Source organism: Aythya ferina (assembly GCF_964211825.1).
Source record: "Aythya ferina genome assembly, chromosome: 8".
Lineage (NCBI taxonomy): Eukaryota > Metazoa > Chordata > Aves > Anseriformes > Anatidae > Aythya > Aythya ferina.
In genome coordinates this window covers 7,532,696-7,552,691 of record NC_140304.1, presented here as the reverse complement: position 1 = coordinate 7,552,691, position 19,996 = coordinate 7,532,696, and the positions used below count along the sequence as shown (strand labels likewise).

The 19,996-nt window shown below is 37.4% G+C and overlaps 1 protein-coding gene and 2 long non-coding RNA genes across 10 annotated transcripts in view; 1 reads left to right on the top strand and 2 right to left on the bottom strand.

The window, feature by feature from the left end:
* The window catches only part of LOC311440427, a 110,384-nt gene extending 105,932 nt beyond the window's left edge, over positions 1-4,452 (bottom strand). For all 3 annotated transcript variants that reach the window (XR_014695403.1, XR_014695404.1, XR_014695405.1), the window contains exon 1: positions 4,209-4,452. This is a non-coding gene — a long non-coding RNA (uncharacterized lncRNA). The remainder of the gene's footprint in view (positions 1-4,208) is intronic.
* Positions 1-19,996, top strand: part of NR5A2 (nuclear receptor subfamily 5 group A member 2) — an 89,414-nt gene that overhangs the window by 19,211 nt on the left and 50,207 nt on the right. The window lies entirely within an intron of this gene.
* Positions 12,742-17,646, bottom strand: LOC311440430. The gene is made up of 3 exons (XR_014695408.1): positions 17,274-17,646; positions 14,902-15,006; positions 12,742-12,837 (listed from the first exon to the last, which is right to left on the bottom strand). It is a non-coding gene; the product is annotated as an uncharacterized lncRNA (long non-coding RNA).

Here is a 19,996-nt window from a genome sequence, read left to right as displayed (position 1 = left end):
GATGCTAGATTTGTGGCCAGCTGTCTTAGTCAGGTGAAAGGTCTTTGTACAAAGCTAAAAAGAAAATATTGCAAGAGTTTCTAGAGTCCAAAGGTTACCTGGCCCCAAGAAAGGATGCAGACAGTTCCAGTGAACTGGTCTTTCCTCATCAGCTCACATCAGGGAAAATTCAACAACTACTTCCAAAGTATTCCTCAACCCATAAAAGAAAGCTGTCTTTGCTTGGTGCAGAAGAAAACAGAACCTGCACTGGAGAACAGTCCTCAGAACATTTTCTTGTGGCAGAGGATCAGAAAATTCACTAAACATTGATAATTACAAAAAAAGGGGCTTAAAGAATCTGCAACTCACCAAAAAGAAAAAAATCTACCTTGACTTATTTGGCTATTTTAGTGAGGATGTCATAGGTCAAAGTACTAGGTGAGCACAAGCCCAATTAGTGAATGATTGCAGGAAGAGCCAGCATACTTCACATTAAAGAAGTTCATCCTAAAACTATTCACTGAGTTTGCAAATTGATTTAGGCCATTCACTGATGTCAGACTATCAGTTCTGGGATAGACTCCTTGCAATAAGTACAAATTTGTCTGTGCTTGCATTAGCTGTAAACGTGGCCTTCAAAGAAACAATGGTTTAACCACATATCTCAAAAGAATCCCATCTTGCAGGACTTCTAGTGTACTATGGAAACAGATGTTTTGGCAGCTAAAAAGCAAACACATGCCTAGTTTTGTATTACATATCCCTTGTACGTACAACTACATTAGCAGAGTTTCAAATTGTTACTTAAAGCAGTACAAACTTAATGTGAATAGGGTCAGCAGAACTACTGGTGTCTCTCTCATAATACGCCTTTAGATAGCTACAGTAATTATAGTCAATACATCACGGTTAATTTCAAACTTCAGTCTTCTTGGAATGAAATGTCAAGAAATGCACAGGAAAAAAAATAAAAATTTACAGGAGAGAAATTGAATTATTAAATCAAATGAATACAGGGGAAATGAATTAGGGGAAAAAGTAGTTTTTGTTTTTTTTTTTTTGAGAACAAGTATCAGTAGTGGAATACCTTAAAAGTTCTTCTTCAGGGTGATGAAAGGTTGATACATTATTTAGACTTAAGTAATCAAAGGCAATTTGATAACTTCAAGTGCTTTTGGACTTTGTAACACACATTTATCAGGACAGGAAGTGTAACTAACGTAGCTGATGAAATAAAACTGTAGTGTTCTTTTAGTCAGGGAAGCAGCCAGAAACTGAGGTTCAAGATTGCCCTTTGTGTCAGTAGTCAGACTAGTGAATATACTGTCATAAGTAGTTACTGATTTTTGGTCTGGTTTGAATGCGTTTGGATCTGAAAAAAAATATCACCATTTTCTTCAAACATTAAAAAAATGTCGGGGTAAATGGAAAAGTATTCCTCTCACACAGTTAATGTTCTTTGCATTAGAATCATTAATTTAACTAAATATTCTTGGATTGTGAAAGACAAGCATTCATAACAAGTACGTTTTGTCTGAAATGTGGAAAGTAGTTGTAAAACAATCGCTATGGAAAGATGCCTCAGCACAAAAAAACAGTGTTTAATGAAGCACGGGATTATACCTGCCACCCTACTGAACCTTGTAGGGGAACACTCTGTTAGAAGTTCACTTCATGATCATCTTCTTGATCTCTTCTGAACAAAGGATGTGACTAAATGCAGTATTTCAGCATACAGGCATGCCATTTTGTAGCCTTTCTAAACAGCTTGTTCACTGCTAAGCCTCTGGCACTTTTTCTAGGGGCAAGAAGAAAGACAACATTCTCCTATGTCCATTCATGTCAAAGCTATGTACTTTCCTGCTACCGGAGGTGACAACATGGTGGAGTTAGATTGAATTCAGCCACCCTGGATTTAGTCACTTTTCCATCTGATGTTCAGCATTGGGCTGAGACTATGCAGTCATGCTTCACGCAGGCGTTTTGTTTGTTTGTTTGTTTTAAGACCTACAATTGAGTGGATTTGCCATTACAAGTTACTTTTTTCCTTCAAAAGTGTAAGTTCCCAATTAGAAGCACAAGACAGCGGTGAGCTGCGCCAGTAGAAAGATTAACTGGGTACACTACCAAATGCATATCGCATTTTTGTAGGGCAGTATGAAGACAATGCTGTTCAGAGCTCACACGCTGTGGTTAGTTCAAGATAATACTAAATTCTAATAATGAAAGTTATACTGATGTTACTATAGCCTATTGTATTCTCAGAACACTACTTTAAACTGTTATTTTCTGCTGTGATGATTTGCTATTTTTGCTAAATGCTAGAGAGAATGTTACACATTAAAAGCAAAGAAAAAATAACTCCTCTTGGAGTTTCTCTTGGAAAATAATGATGTATTTCAAATTTTGCTCCATACTGTCAGTTTTATTGGTAAAATGACAGACTTTCATTTGCAACGAACTCTTTACCATGTTTCTGCCACAAAAATAATGCTATTTGCATCACCACAACCCCCCTTGAAAATTAAGGCATTTCTTAGAACCAGGCAATAAGTCTTACTGTGGGAAGAACATGACTCTACTCTGTGGAAGTTGTTCATTCACATCCAATGATTTTGTATGATACGTGTATCGCTCTGATACAGCGCATGTGTATATTACTCTTATAATATTTCTGAAGGTTTGCCTCTATACCAAGGCTGTTTAGATTTAAGAACATTCGTCTGCTAACCTGTAGACTTCAGGATCACCTGCAGAAAGGATGAAATCCCAGCCATAATGTTGTCACTTACAGACTTCCTATCAATCCTTCTAAAAGCCTATAATATAAAATCATGTTATTTTATAATTTCATGTGTAAAGATAAGCTGCTCCACATCAAGGGATGATCACCTTTATATATACAGTACTCTGGAGTCAATAGCTTTACATAATCCACTCAGCTCTAGGCCTGAAAAATACTGACAAAGTGATAACAAGAGTTGAAAGAAGGGTGATTTATGAAGAAAGATTAAGAGATTCAAGTTTCCACAACTTGATGAAACAACAAATACAGCCATATAACAACCATGTAGAAGCACAACACCTGAACAAAACGGACTTCAGCCAGTGAGGAGCTGCGCTTTACTGGTTGTAGCACTAACAAGATGGCTTCCGCCATATCCAGTCAGACTCATTACTGGAGAAAAGGCCTAAAGCTGAAAGCTATCAGGTTGTACTTTCAGGCTGAATGCACTCTACAACCTCATAGTCACAGAAGTATAATAAACCACTTAACTCTTTTCAATTTCTGATATTAAAATTATTATGAAATTATTGCTTTACAGCTACATATTGAAGCAGTAAAAGTCAAGCCATAGACTGCACTAAGACTTCTTAGTCTGGTATTTCTCAGCTCCAGACTTCATCCAGTGTGCATTAACATGTAGATTTTCAGCTACCTAAAACAGAATAGACTACTTCCTTCCAAGGAAGTATGTCATTTTATGGTACCCAAAAACATGGCCATAGAGTTTTTGGTTGGTTGGTTTTGGTCATGTATCAAGCTATTGCAGTTTGCTCAATTTCATAGCCTCAAGTTACAAGTATTTGAATCCATGCCAGACTGCTTTTAAAAGGAAGTAAAGATTAATTTCATGCTCTGCAAATAAAATGTAGTTGCTTATTTTCTTCACTACAAGCAAAGATAGAAAAAAATCAGCCTCAAAAAGGGTGGGTTTTGGTATAGGAGGAAAGCGTATTTCAACAATTAATTTAAATCTGAGAGCAATTCAGGAGATAGCCAACTGAATAATAAACCTTTGGCTTGAACATCATTACAGACAATCCAAAGGTAATGACTATGCCCAAAATCTGGTACTCTATTAAACGTGTACAGTACAAAAATTTTATTTAAGTGACATACAAAGCACCTATCTATTTCTGCGCTCCCACTTTTCCCCACACTTGGATGGAAAGATCAGTTAAAAGAAAACTGAAACATAATATCGTTATCTTTAGAACAGCTTTTAGCAGTCTTCTGTTTGTTTTTTCTTCTAATAAGAATCTTACAAATTACCACATTTCCAACCATTTCAGCACACTAACAGAAAGCAGCTTTATTCAGACTAATTCACAACACACGGCATTTACACTCTATCTTACCCCATCAAAAAATTGACATGAAGCATTTGCATTTTTGCCCAGCGGTGCCAGTGCCATTTTAATACACTAAGCCTGGTACCTACCACATACTTCAAACTGCTGGCTCTCTCCTCCAGGTCTTCAGCTTGGATGAGGGCAGGGGGAAGGCACCATTCTCCACACATTGAAGGCAGCAGGCACTGCCCCTCACAGCCACTGAGCATGAGCCTGCTGCCCCATGTGCCAACCAGCACAGGCCTCAGAGGGCTGCAAGGTCAAGGGATGAGCCAAAACAAGGAAGCAACTGAAGGAGCAATTAAGGAAAAAACCCCATAAGACAGCCTAAAGGAGAACATGGCCTCGGCTGGAGCTTAAATGGTGCCACAGATTGGGGCCAGGTGGGGCCATTAGGGCCTGAGGACCCTCTTGCACCAGGCCGGGGAGCCTGCCCCACCTGCTGGGCATCAGCACCTAACGCCAGGTGCATAAACCTAAAAATACTGTGAGATTAAGGGTCAAAACTCAGCCTCTTCCATACAGCTGTTTTCTCTGCTCTGAGACTCTGTGCCATGTTCCTTTTTTTTTTTTTTTTTTCTCTGAAATAGTTTTTATTTGCTGTTTTGAATTAAGGACTGAAAGTTGTAGCTACTGCCATTACTATAAACATGTTTGTGGAGCAACTACAGCAAATAAAAGGGCAGATTTAAGAGGGGGTTGAGGAAAACTTGGAGAGATAAAGCATGGTTCCAGTAGGAAGATGAAGCTATAATTTCATATGAACACCCTCGATGTCTTTTTTCCATTTCTGTAGATGGTAGATGTTCAGTTCCAGGTGGTTAGGTAAACACCAGGGCAGTCCAGGTAGATAAATATTCAGTATTGTCCTTTGGAAACACCACAGTCATTAAAGCAACCATTACAGACACAAAAATAAATAAATAAATAAACTCAGATACAAAATAATCATATTGCCATGAAAAAAGAAAGAAATTTCATTTAATCTAATTCTGGAATTGTCTGTCATACACATCACTTAGAGATGGAAAGAAACTAAAATCTGTTTTCAGAAATTCAGAAATAGAAAAATGCTTTTTTATATCTAAATACAGCTCTTCATTTGTTGAAAGAAAAGTTACTTTGATATTTGTTGCTAAATAAAATCTTGGATCAAGTAATTTTAATTTAAAAAATTAGTTAAGGCAACAATAAACACAGGAAATATACATGAATAAAGTGTTCTAAAAGTCAGGCAACTCTTTTAAGACTATAAATATAACCTAAGCAAGGCCACTATAATTAGCAAAGGGTGAACAAAAGAAGACATCCAGAAATAGATGGGGAGGGGGGAGGTTGGGAGGGTGAAATGTCTTGGTTAACCTTATTCAAGTGTTCTTTCCACAGCATAGGAAATGGTTCCAGCTAGCTCATGAGTTCTGTTCGTATTAACTGATTTTTAAAAGGACATTTCCATGTTGTCTGTATGCCAAGGAAATTCTTTTACTGGCATGTTTGCTGAATACAGGAAACATCATCCTGACTAAGTGACACTGGATGTGACGAAGAATTGTGTCTTTATTCTGGTGTAATAGTCAGCACCCTCTGTTTGTCTCATCTGGATACCTTTCAGTATTTATTGGGGAATACTTACTGCAGTCTTGCAGTTTGTCCTGAGCAATGAGCAACGTCAGTGACTGGTGGTGCTGAGTCATAATCCCTTGCCACTCTAGAAGTAAGTTGTTGCAGTGCCTTACAGGAGGTAGTGCCTGGGCTGTCCAGTCAGCCCCGAATCCATTTCATTCATCTTAAAAGTGTGGGGCGAGGTGAGTAACAGAGTGCTGGGAACCACATTCCTCTCCACACGGTGCCCAGAATTCCCTGTGCACCTACAATCACTCTCTCTCCTAAACAGAGCTAAGAAGTCAGTCCTACATATAGTGATTTTCAGCATAAGTCAAGTTGTGTGTATGGGTCCTGTATTGCTTATCGGAAGAAAACTTTACTGCAGATGATGAGAAATTTTTCCAAAGAAGGAGTGCAAATTAAGATATTGAATAGCGTATTTCCAGTTTCACTTACAGCAACTGCAAGTTTCCTGTTTTCTTCTGTAGAGCTGCCTGGGTCAAGTGTTTAAGTTTCATTTGCTACGTGCTATTTCTAAATCCTCTTTTTCTTCTTTATTGTCTCTTCTTTTCCTTTCTCTTTCTTGGGAATTATATTAGTATCACAGTCACTATGCTGGCAGCAGTAACTGCAGTTATTTGTGGCCATGGGCTGCACTGACCCATGGTGAGATCTTCACCAACACTTGGTGTGCTTCAGTGACACTCCCTAGAACTCCTTGTGCATACTTTTAGGAAACTGATCTTTTTTGAGATGAGAGTTCAGAGTAGATAGTTCAGAAAGGCCTGCAGTCTCTGATCCATCTTGCTTTATAGCTCAATAAAAATCACCCCAAAAAAGGCCACAACAGTAGCTAATCCAAACTGTCCTTCAGGTAGCAGTGAAATAATCCAGGGAAAGTAACAAGAGACAATTGCCCAAAGTCTCCAGTTCTGCTCCCACTTGTCTTTGTAGATTTAGGGCATAACAACCATGACATTTGAGAGAATTGCAGGAGATGGTAGGGATGCAGTAGAAAGGCTGCTGGGAGGCATGAAACTAAATTAGGTGGTGGTACAAATTGCCTAGTGTGCAAGTGGAAGCCAAGACTAATGTCGCAGCTGATGCCCATGTCACCCTGGTCTAAAATAGTTTCAGTTTCTTTTGTTACCACTCCACAATCCCTGATGTTCTTTCTGCCTATGCATGGACAGAAAAGGAGGAGACAGAAAGACTCTCAAACAAATACTATTGCAGTATTGTTTTGATTGGTACATATGTACTGATATTACACTTACGAAAAGCAAGATCAGGCAGTTTTCTGCCTGAGACCTAGAATTTCCCAACACTGTTTTGCATATTGGCCACATTGTTAAGATTCTACACAGACTTCCTAGTCTTTGAAAAATCCAAAATTGCTATAAGGAATAGCATCAAAAAAACTATTTTTCTGATGCAGGACTTGGACTGTTTATAACAAAGGGTAAGTAACAACTGCAACAATAACAACAACAATAACTTTAAGTAGATATATGGATGTGGCAATTATTTTACTTTGTTGAGACCTGCCATTCTTAAGACACATAGGTTCTTATTCTGCAGGTATGGTCAAGGACAAAGCTCTCTTCAGACTAAGAATGAATTTTCAGTGAGAGCATTTGCATCAGGAAGTGTTAGAACTCAAAATGAGTGTTTATATGGCTAGCTCATATGAGGACATTGAAAAGCATTTATTTTTCATTTGCATCCCTCTCCTTTAAGGCACAGTCTTCTCTTCACCAGCGGGAGTTCCACATGTTTTGCCTTTGATTCCCCTACATGCTAGCCACTCTAATTAATATAAATTTTGGTGGAGTTTCTCTCTTCCTCTTTTTCTGGAAAAGAGAATCCTTTTCAGCACCTTTTTTCTGCACTGGCTGATGTACTTACAGATCAGATGTGAGAGCATTATCAAACTGGCACTTACCACCTATCAGGAGTATATCTTCATTTCTTCTCTGTCCCTGCCAAAGCTGAACTTTCCTCCAAACCAAATAACAATTGTTGACATAACCATGAAAAACATGGCATTGATCATTCTAACAAAGCCACCTCAATTTTGGAAAAAAAAAAAAATAAAATGCTTAGGTCTTTGTATTTTGCTTTATTTTAACAGTAATAGCTTTAGCTAGCTAACACAGTCTTTCTCTATAAGTTGCTATCATAGTACCTTGGTGGAATAAATGTGAATTAGAAAAGATCAGTTCTTTCTTCAAGACCAACAGTCCCTAGAGCTGCATTGTGCAACCCATACTAAACCTCAGCCTGCTCTGCCTGAAGTAACCATGCTTTGGATTTCAGGGTACTTTGTATAGGGACACAGACTACCTATTGAGCAAGACTGGCAGAATCTGGTACTTTGTTTGCCCTGCAGCTTGTTTTATTAAAAACAAACATTTGACATTTTGATCTCAGACTTGCATATCTGCATATACTGAGGGATGCAATGAACAGGAGCCACTTCTTTTCTCCTTCTTCGTAAGAACTATCCCATGTGGGTTTCTGTGCTAACATAACCCTCCTTCCAATATTTCAAAAGATATAGAACTTCCCAGCATGATGATAAAGTTTTCCTGTGTTCCAATAATAAAAGTTGAACGTACCAGTAATTTCCAGTTCCTCTGTGGTCGGGCAGCCTGTGAAGACTAACTCAGAAGTACCCAACCTGCAATATCAGTGTGGGAGTCGGAAACAGATGTTCACTGGACAATACAATTTGTTGTCACTGTCGATACTATATGGCACTTTTCCCAACAGAAATTGTTTGTAGCTGGAAAAGAATGTAAGGAATGATTCATGCCCCAAATTACTATGATTATTTTTAAATGTTAAATAGCTCTTGTTTTCTTTTGTTTTAAATGACTAAATGAGGGAGGCATAAGGACTCAAAAATATAATTAGTTGGATTTGTAGAATCTGCGTAGTATTTCAACCAATTAATTTAAGTCTTTTTCATCGGCACGGAACTATTATATTATCAACAAGAACCAGCTTTTCTCCTTTAGATTGAAGGTGCTGTAACCTTCTAAAGTATTTGATGCTCAGTACTTAATTACATAAAAAGCACATGGCAGCAGGTAAATGGGACAATACATTTTATGTGTATCTGAGAATGTTTATTTATAAAGGTTATAATTTATTACATTAATATAATATTTTTCTAAATATAATAACATCTTTAAGTAGCTTCTTTATACCCTGGAAATTCTAGTAGGCCATTTGGGCATTCAGAACTGATCAAACACTCAAATGAGAAAAAACCTCTCAGAGTAAAATATAATGCCTAGTCTTGATTTCCAAATTCATGAATATTACAAAAGTAGATGCACTAGATCATACTCACTGTTAAAGGCAATGGATTAGGCTAGGTGCTCTTTAAATTAAATATTAATTTTTCAGGGATACATCAAATATATGTTATAAAAAAAAGGATGTAGAAGTGAAAATTTGTAAGTGAAAATTTCATAAGTGGAATCAGGCCTCAATACAAATGAATATATTCAGTAGGAGTCTCAATGAGAGCTAAAGATCTGACTGCCAGAACCCTTGGATACATCACCTATATTTTACATCAAAAAGTAACGCTCCAGGTATTTTCAAAAATGAAGACATCTGGGATCTGAATTGGAGTTCACTGAAAGGAGTGGCAGAACTTGCATATAGTTGCTGACTCTTGTATCACTGGCAGGCTTCCTTTAGAGACACAAAAAAATGAAAAGTTGTGCGTAATTACAGGACTCAAATGATTTTAGCACTGCAAAATCAAACAACTGCCTTATTTTTACAAAAAACATGTGGTAACACTTCACAGTAATCTTTTTATAATAATAATTTTACATTTACTATGTTTACTGTTGCAGTGTTCTGCAACAGAGAAGTTTAATGCTCTATATCAGGCTTATGTCAATGACATTTTCAGCAGTACGTTTCTTTTTAACTACTGTAGTGATTTAGCCTCAAGTCCCAGCCATAGTTCAAGTTTTTCATGCCTTTAGATTTAGTGAATTGTGAAATGCTTTAATAGTGGAACCCTATCCCTTCAGATGATTTTACTTGAATTCTATGAAATTTTTCAAAGTCAGCGTGTGATAAGACAATGAAATTAGCTGATCGGGTAGTGTGTAGCATGTGTAAGTACTGTGCTGAATGTTTGTTTGCGCTTGCATATGTGTATTTTTATATATATTCATGGATTAAACTGAGTTTTTCATCAACTAGGTGTTGGCAAGTGACAAAGTGATTTAGGATTAAGATGGGATTTAGGCTGATCTAGCTACAGTTGTATTTCTCATTTCATCATCATGCCTGGGACACTGTGACAGTTGTGTGGTTTTCTTTTAATTTATGAAATAGACAAAATTAAATGTCCATACCAGACATACCATTAGGTTTTGGGGAGTTGAAAGAGAAATACTGCATTAGGTCTTCTTCTTTTGTCTGCACCCAGCAGAGAAGTCCTGAATGTAGAAAACAGCTGGGAAACTTCCTATACAGTACACAGCTTGAAAAATGACTTCAAGATTGAAAAAAAAAAAAAAAACAATCTGATTAGGCTTTATTTCAAATGACTGCTATTCTGGTTCTGTAGTATGTCTCTTGGTAAAATATGAATCAATACAGATGTTGTGTTATCTAGGTGCATTACATCATTTTAAATACTAACTCGACTTACATTGTATCTGGCATGACAGTTGAATCCCAGTAAATGGTTTAGACTTCGAAGGCTTCTTATTGCAATACCAGGGAGAGAATGTGCTCATACAAGGTTTTATTACTACTTAGCATTTAAAAACTTACTAGCTTAAAACAGTCCCTTTTGCGAAGGGGACTCACCATTTTTGATGTTACTGATTGCTACATGTTCATTTCGATCTGCTGAATGAATTTTGCTGTCTGCTGTCAATTTACATCTAGCTATCGTTTTGGAAAAGAGCAGCTTCGTGAGGAAACAGATTTTGACGTTTGTGTTGTAGGGAAGATTTGAGTAGAGAGGAGAGCAAACACGATGGGTTCAATTAGCAGGAGCACGGCCCACCCTCCAGCAGGCAGAGCAGGCAGCGCTGGGAAGGCAGGCGTGCCTGGGCCGCCGCTGCCTGCACCAGAGTTAGTTAGAGCGCTCTGAATCTCATCTTTTGATCTCGGGCGATATTTTTCTCTGTTATGTCACAGAGGTCACCTGGCTCATGTGTGACAAACTGCCTGCATAAGTCACAGTGCCAGTGGCAGAGATTTGTAACCATGTCCCTGGTCCATTGCCTTTGAATTATTTCACAGGCCCTCTGCTTTACATTTACACTCTGTCGGAAGATGAACAGGGGAAGGGAGTAAAATCAAGGGCAGGGTCTCATCCTGAAGGACAAGGGGAAACAGGTGGAAGGTTAATGGCCCTGGAGCGTATCCACAAGCCTCTCAGGCTTGATATATGGGCCTCAGGCCTAAAACGGGCATTGGCTTTCAAAGATATATTATTTCATTTGAGGAGAGACATTCTGGAGTTCCTGCATTTGTCTGCTGATAGATGATCCTCTGTCCACAATTGGTTATGGCGTGTGAGTTTTCCTTGGGCCTGCTCCCGTACATAAAAATTTTGCTGAGCTCTCCAACCTTTCACATGCCTTTAAGAATGGGACGTGTGCAGGCCTTTTGGCAGGCTGCTGGATTTTTGTTGCTGCTATTTTCGTAGTTCCTTTTGAACCACGAGGCAAGTGGGGGATGAAAGACACTTCTGTTCATTCATACATAGCTGGACAGGGGTGGCCTCGCGGGGAGAGCGTGGGGGAGAAGAAGATGTCAGGAATCAATTATGCATACGTGTGTCTACAGCCCAGACGGAAGCTGGCCTGTCTAATCTGCTCTTTTACACTGACACATGCCCATGTAAAGATAAAAGCAGGAAAATCATGTATGTGATTTTTACAACCTCTCTTACTATATCTTGTTTTCACAAGGGTTTTCACATGCTTGAGCTCATAGGAAAGAACAAGAGTAGTGATCCCATGCACTTTTATCAAGGTCCTCAACACAGTGGTTACATTAGGCACCTCCAAAAAATTAAATGCTACTGGCTGCTTCATAGCCAAGCTGCTGAGGATCCAGGGCCAGATAATGCCTTCTCACATGCTGAAAATCTGTAATCGTCTGAGATGAGGAAGGTTAGGTGCATAGGTCTGATGCTGCTGGCTGCAGTAGGGCTGTGCTCAGCGCAGGGTGTAACTGGCAGGGATGCGGCACCAGCACGATGTGCCATGCACGGTTCGAGCAGGCAGCCAAGCGTGAGTGGAGCAGCCTGGTGGCAAAGGCCCAGTTCAGAGAGGGAGCGAGTTCTGCATGCACCACCCAGCTGGCATTCCCACAGCATCCTCAGTCCCAGCACAACCGCAAGGTGTCACAGAAAATCTGGTTAAAAAAAAAAAAAAAAAAAAAAAAAAAAAAAAAAAAAACAGAGTTTAAAAAAGAATTAGAAACACTTAATGTACTTTATGGTTTAATGTACCCTACTTAACAGTTTGTTAACCAAGTTGTTCCTTTGATTTTATAAATATACTTGTAATAACTGTTATAGGATTGCATTTCTAAGACCCATTACTTGATGACAGCATGATTTAAGGAAAGTGGGGTGTATATTTTTACTACATATTCATTTAGATTTGTTTTAATAACAAGTAACTGTTCAGTTTCAGTGGATATATTTTGCTTGAAAGAATTCAAGATGAATTATATTTAAATATCTCCTGGTTTTACCTTTTTTATTTTTCCTATAGGCATACCACTAAAAAAAAAAAAACAAAGAAAGCACAGTATAACAAGATTCAATATAGTGTGCTTTGCTTTTCTCATTGTAGAATTTGCACTTACATAAATAAATTGTGTTAGTAGATTTAAATTTAAGCCTACCTCATGTCTCAGTCTGAAATTGTAATTGAAGTGTTGTTTCACTAGCATGTTATTTGAGTAATTAGGTTTTGCTGTCATTGAACCCAACTGCTAAACCCACAGTACCTCAGTGCGAGCAGAATCAGGAGCATGCTGCATTTCAGTCAGTCCCTGTAGAAAATGTCCTGTTGTAATGCAATTATTCTCTCTTCCCTTAGTGTCCTGTGGAGTTTAAGTTAGACAAGTGAGCTAAAGACTTGAGAGACATATTTAGTGTCTACTGCAGCAGTAGGAAGGAAATCTGAGGACTTGTTAAAAGGAAAGATTTAGAAGCAGAAATTCTACTGAGAGAACTGAACAGAGTGTTAGCAGTCAGGAGGATCTGCTTTTCCACTTGTTGCTTTGATAACGGATAAAAGGCTGTCATGAACTGCAGGCTACCAGCTGGGAGCAGATAGAGTAATCCCGGCAGAGGGCTGGCCCCGAACTACACAGGCATTCCTTTAAATCTTAGAGACCGTAGGAAAGTTGTTTTTTTCTCCCTACCAACATCGTCATTATTCATGATGATGTTTTCCATCCCAGTTTAACACTTTGGTCAAGTAAATCTACTTTACAATATTCTCATGATTGAAATATAAGCAAATATCACATAGTCAAAGATATTTCAGCTATTTCACTCAACTGCCTAGAGATAAATTCCAGAGAACTAGATCAGGCATAAAATAGCACTGCCGTAAGAAACTCTGCTGTTTGACTATAAAGGTGTATTGCACCCAACAGGCAGACAATCATGGGGATGATCTGTAGCGTGTCTTCCCTGTAATCAGTTGCTTTCTGTAATAACCACACTTGATAAATGCAATCTAGAGGATGTTACTTGAATAGGAACAGAATGTCACTTGCTAGGAAGTGAGGCAGCATGCCCTCTGCGCGGTACGAACATGCAAACACAGCAACGGGCAGAACCCAGCAAAGCCACGCACGCCTCACTTTACTGGTGTGCACTGGGCCACCAAGGTCATGTTACTGACACGCTGCACATGCAGGATTGGGCTAGTAGCATTTGCTAGTATGTATACAGATGCTTGACTAGAGCCGTGTTGTTTCAGCTTGCATTATTCTAGCAAAGGGGGAAAAATAAACAGAAAGAGTGCTTAAAGCTCTGATTGTCATTCTTTACTGTTCACTTCAATGATACATTGAGGGCCCTAGCTTACTTTGTATTCTTATGTGTAATTACCCGTATCAAAAAAAAAAAAAAAAAAGGAAAAAAAAAAAAAACACAACACTCATTAGTGTTCTGTTCCACTGACTTAATTATACCCCTTAATTAAATTTTGACTAACTGGGGGTCAGTGCAGTGTCAGTGGGATTTGTCACTGTTTGTCAGCAGGTGTCTGGTCACATCTATTTCTGGTTTCCCTGTTGCTGTATTCTGTTTAAGAGTGTGGTCTTTTCTACTTGCAAAGAACAATTATGCATTACCTTATTGTGTTCAGTGCCTCGCAAATTAAATGAAACACTAGTGAATCTGTTCTGTAATACTAGCACCCATTCTTTACAGGCAGGAGATGGGGAATCAAGCAAATATAAACCTTTTCAAAATAGAGTTTATTACTTCACTTGTGCTCCTTTTCAAAGGCTTATTCTTCCAGCACACAGAGGCCATGGTATTATTAATTTATCAGATAATCTTGTGTTCAACAGGCGTAAAAATATATCGCAAATAGCAATCCAGGGATACTTCTCCTTTCCCCTACCTCCTAAACATGAAATGAATTTGAAACATGACCAGCAAGAACGAGCTAAATCAATATTACATGCATAACAAATACAACGTGGCATGTGCTGCTACTGCCGTGCTGTGCAGAGTGAGAAGACCGAGGCTCTCGGTTCAGTGTTCCCTGAATAATTCAGTGGGAGGTCTGCATGTGCAATAAGGGCATAACAGTGCCAATTCCTTCTATTTCAAATTTGCATGTTTTGGGTTCATTATTTTAGAAAGTTACTTAGGGGAAATATAATTCCCATGTTTACACATATAATAGGCACCTTATGTTCATCTGAATAATTGATTAGTCAAGTCAGGCTTTCATAATTAGTTGTTGGCTTTTCAGTACAAGCCCACAAAACACTTGTCAATCTACAGACATTTTTAATTTATTAATATATATGTTATCAACAGAGCTGCAGTCGTTACCTGGAAAGCATTTATTATTTATTCTGTGGGGGCAAAAGAAGCATTTCCATTCTAGGCATGTATTTTCAATCTATTGTACTTACCCAGAAGATCATCTTTTTTTTTCTTAAAGTTTCATGAATGTTCTCTGCTTGTAGGCACTTGCTTACAGTGGAAATCAGAAAGTGGGGTTTTAAAAAAATCCATTCCTGTGTTACATAGACATATGAGTGAGAAGTTTCATTGATTATAAAATAATGTGTATCACTTATTTGTACACAGATGAAATAACAGCCACCAAAATACATGACACTAACAAGCATCCCTAGTGCAGCCATATATTCCTTCACCAGACACATGCATCTGTTGATAACACATGTGCAGGGATATTGCAGTTATGAGTTGGGGAGCTATGAGGTAAATGGCAAAACTCTAAGATAAACTGTATTTATCATCAACTTCATGACCTTATTTGAACTCTACCACCAATATATATTTTTATTCTTTATATTCCCGACCAGTTTCATGTAGTTGCCATTAAAGGGTAAAAGCACCCTTCTTACTCCAGAAATGTTATATTTTGTGCCCATGATAAAAAAATCATAAAACAAAATCTTTGATTGTGAAGTCCAGAAAAAACTCATTCATTTGTTACTAGTAGTTAAAAACCTATCTGTCTGATAAAATAACAGGACTAGAAATTGTGTTATTTTACTGGGAAACAAACCACCTTTCCACTGGGATGCAGCATTTACTTCTAGCACTTCTGAGTGTAAGACTGAGTGTTATAAATATATTATTATTTATGGAAAAAGTATTTTAGTTCTGCGTATGCTATAAGTTTACTTTCCTTTGCTCCTATTCAGAAGAATCACCTTCACTTTAGTGAAAATACGTAAACTTCTACTTCTTATCAGTAAGATCACAACAAATGCTTCAAGAAACATGGAAAGTGCTTTCCTCAATCAAATGCCTCCTGAGGCTTGTTCTATTGGATGTGTATTAAGTTCCTTGCTTTACAAGTGGAAAGATGCAAATATAGTACCTGAATTCTAAAAAAACTTTTAAATCCAAAGCATGTCTAGAATATCCCTTAGTTTAACTGGGGAAAAAAATGATGCAAAAATCCCACCACAGCAGTAGAAAAAATGGTATGCTTATTTTGGTGGTGTGATTTATTTAATTGTGGTTCACCACTGAATTATGTAGTCTTACAAAATTCACACAACAAAGTTCTTGAGCAATACTACAGCATCTTGTATAATATATGCATTAATATAGTATGCATATACCCTTTCTCAGTGTCTACTTAAAGATGGAAGAAATAGCAGAATCTCTTCAAAGGAATTCAGTTACATGCCTCACATGGAAGAATGCAAATATATTTCTAAGGGTGGCATTATAAAGTTCCTCCTCTGCAATACATATATCTTGTTCTAATATACATTTTTATTATCTATTTTTACATCTGTTACAAAGTAATCGAAAATGAAACACTATACTGTAAAGAACACAATAAACGTATAGGATTCCAAGCTAAGTTTGCAACTACTGTTTTAATTTTCAGTACAACATTTTGTGTACTGTTAGAATTTCAATCACAGCATTATATTAATAGAAGGATTTTCTACCGGGATATTTTTAAGCACAGTGGTTGCTACCTGGAAAGTATTTATAATTTAGGCTAGTGGGCTAATTAGGGAATCGAGCCATGTGAACAGTTTAATGTCCGCATTCTCACTATTAGTGTAGAAAGTTCTCACCAGTTCCCCTGTCTATTAACCTAAGAGTTCAGAAACATTTCCCATTGGTATTGTATGGCTATCTCGGTTCTTCCATTTAGACATTGAAAGAGCATTGTTTCAAGAAATGTTTTACAATTGGAAATAGATGTATCTGCTAAAGAGATTCGTATTTCCATGATTAGACAGGTGATCTGATCACAAGGCGGAAAAGAGTTCATATAAATAAACAATGAATTAGAAACCTGAATAGGATTGCTAAATCTGTTTTTCTAGGTTACAGTTAAATGAGAAGCATTATGTGGGCTTTCAGATAAACTCACAAAGCTCTTATCTATACAAACCTGATAGATCTGCCATTATTCTTAGTGAATAACAGAAGTTATATCATTCAGTTTCATTAAAAATACATTAATCCTTTTTTAGTAACCTTCTTCTAATTCATTGATTCAATTATACATTGTACAATAAAAATGTTCGGTATAATAAAAATACAGTATTAAAATGTGCTTTATACATAAATATTTCATTGCAATGAGATTATTCAGGGCTTTAAAATTATTAACAATATGAATGTCATGTTCTGAGACAACAAAGTGTAGTTTTGTTCAGCATCTCTGAAACTGTATATCAGAAAGATTAGTCTATATAACAGGACGGCCTGGCATAGTTGCTTAGAGTATTACGTGTAGTCATTTCATGCAGAGATGTCCTGTAAAGTTAGTGGCACTTACCAGCATGGGTCAATTAAGGGACAGGATGGTGTTGTAGGATGTACACAGGCCTTGTGAAGACAGGTAGAATTCCACCCTCACCTGAGAGATACCTCATGGCATTAGGGCTCCAGTGTAGCTCTGGATCTGGCAGTTCATCAGTTCAGGTAAACCAGCTATGTAGTCCCAAAGCTGAGGGAAAAAAAAAATAAATAAAAGGAGAAGTTGAAGAAAATAGGGAGGCTTGTAGCTTGTGTAGTCTCTCTATAGCTTGTGTAGTCTTTTAGCTGAGAAAATAAGGAAACAGAGAGACTCTGTGTGCTTATTGGCACGGCGCACCAGGCACAAACCTACGGACAACAGCTAGAGTAACCCACCAAAGACTTGAATCAATTTAGACACAGCTAATGCTTCTTAGGGTTTTGTGTTCAATTTATTATTTTTTTTCGTGGCAGGAGAGCAAGGTGTCAGTGGCTGTATTTCACATGATTTTAAACCAACTGATTTTAGCACAGCACAGTTGAGCAGTTTCTGTGCCAGACAGTTGATGCTGATGGTAGCTGTGAAAAGCTGGCATGATTTCTGCAAGCATTCCAAGACTAGAGAAGAAAGCCCTTCGTATTTTCATTAGTCATCCCTTTTCAGATTTACTTTTAATTCTTTCAGCAAAGCAGATTATTAAAAGCAATGACCTGAGGTCTTCATTCAGATATCAGACTTGCAATCCTGTATAATGCGTGCTGCAGGGCAGAGGTCACACTGACGAGTCTGTTAATGCAGTCACTGTGGGATAAGATCAATCTCCATACTTCACCATATTGATCTAATAGCTCATTGGCACTTCCCTCTTTGAATTGATTAGCTCATGTGTGAAAAGAGATTGATGGGTTTCTGACCCTGAGGAGCCCGTCAGGGCACACCCATGGCAGGGGAAGTGGATGTTTTCACTGCTTCATTTGGGTGGCTCATTATGTGGATGACTCACGGGGAATAAGGGTCATAACATTGTTTTATGAATTATTTACAACAAAATATCAGGTTTTCATTTCATTTGATGCTCTACCTGTACTGAATCCTTTATAAACAGAGCATGAAGAAAGAGACATGAACGACGAGTTAAGTGCCAAATATTTGCGTAAAGGGAACTAGCGCATATAAGTGACCTTAAAATACAATTTTACTAATATGAGGTAATCATAATAGATATGAGGGTAGGAATAGACTTCATGGGTCATCTAGTCCATTCCCCTTATACTATGACAGAATATTGATGATATCTAGAAATGAATTACATTTTAATTGCATATACTGGAGAAGTACTCACAGTGAATCTAGTTCGGACACCTCAGGGAACTTCATATGCGCATTGCACTGGAGAAAGGGGCAATGTGCATGCAACATGTGAGCTAAAAATAAACTACGAACAAGTAACCTAAAAAAAAAAAAGGATTCAACTCCATTTATCAAATAGTCATATATTTACAAAATGCATATATTTGACACAGTAGATTGGACTTTGGTGGTGTGTTTGCTCATGCAAGAGGGAATATAAAAGGAGCTGTCGCCAGAAGCTGAATTTAGAAGTTGGCTCGTGTTAGGTTCTACTTAAAAAAATACATTATCAGTCTTCATAGATATAAAGCAATACAAACTAAGGACCTGCTCCTCAAGTCTTCTATTGAAGCACAGGCATTTTTGTACTGCTATCTTCATATGAATTGTTGAATTAATCTTAAAGATGTTTATAATAAAATAATTTCTTATATACCATCCAATCTCAGGATGGTATATGATACCATACCTAGGATGGTGTTGCATAGGGTGTCAGGTTTTAGTTATGCCACAATATAAAAAAATACTGAGGAAAAAGTTCTCATTGTGTTGTTATGCTGATGCTTATATTTATGAAAGAAAATAGTGAACTTGACCAACAATATCTTGTTGCATTGTTTAAATGGAAATTCTGGATTTATTTTGTAGACTGTTTGAAGTCATACAAAATCATATTTACAGAGAAACATCCATGCATGCTTCACACAGTCAGGCAATCCTTTTCTACTATTAGATTTATGGTAACAAACAGGTACTGCATAAAAACATAGGAATAGTCAGTACCTTCCCTAAAGACCCTGTAGTCTAAAAGAAACATATCCTCGGGCAGATTAGTTTTTAAAAAAAATAAAGAAAAGAGTCAAAGAGGGAATTCAGTCCATTAACTGTCAGTGACATGATGCTGAATATTTGAATAATCTTTCATTAATTTAGATTTCTAAATCATTCAAGATATTTTATATACCATGAAAATTGCCCTGATACAGACTTATGGAGCCATGTTAAAAAATAAGTTCTAATGTACCTAGAAATGAGATGTTATAGACAGTGTTACGATCCAATTTCCTTTAATAAATCTGGGATAAATATGTGATTGATGAATGATTCCTGTTTTATTTGGGTATCAAAGTAATATTTTAGTCATGGTAAATCTTCAGAAATTAAACTCAAATTTAATTACAAAACAAAATAACGGGTACACAGACATAGATTAATAGCAGATTGCTAGACGTTTGAACACAAATGGTGTAAAAAAATATTTTTTAAAAGAAAATTATGCCATTTTATTACAAACCCTTGCCCATTGACCAGAGTCTTCCAGTCTGACTGAAACCTCACTTTCATAGTTGTGGTATATGGTGCACTCATGGGTGAATGGGAAGTAATCAGAGCAACCTGATTTTGTTGTTCAT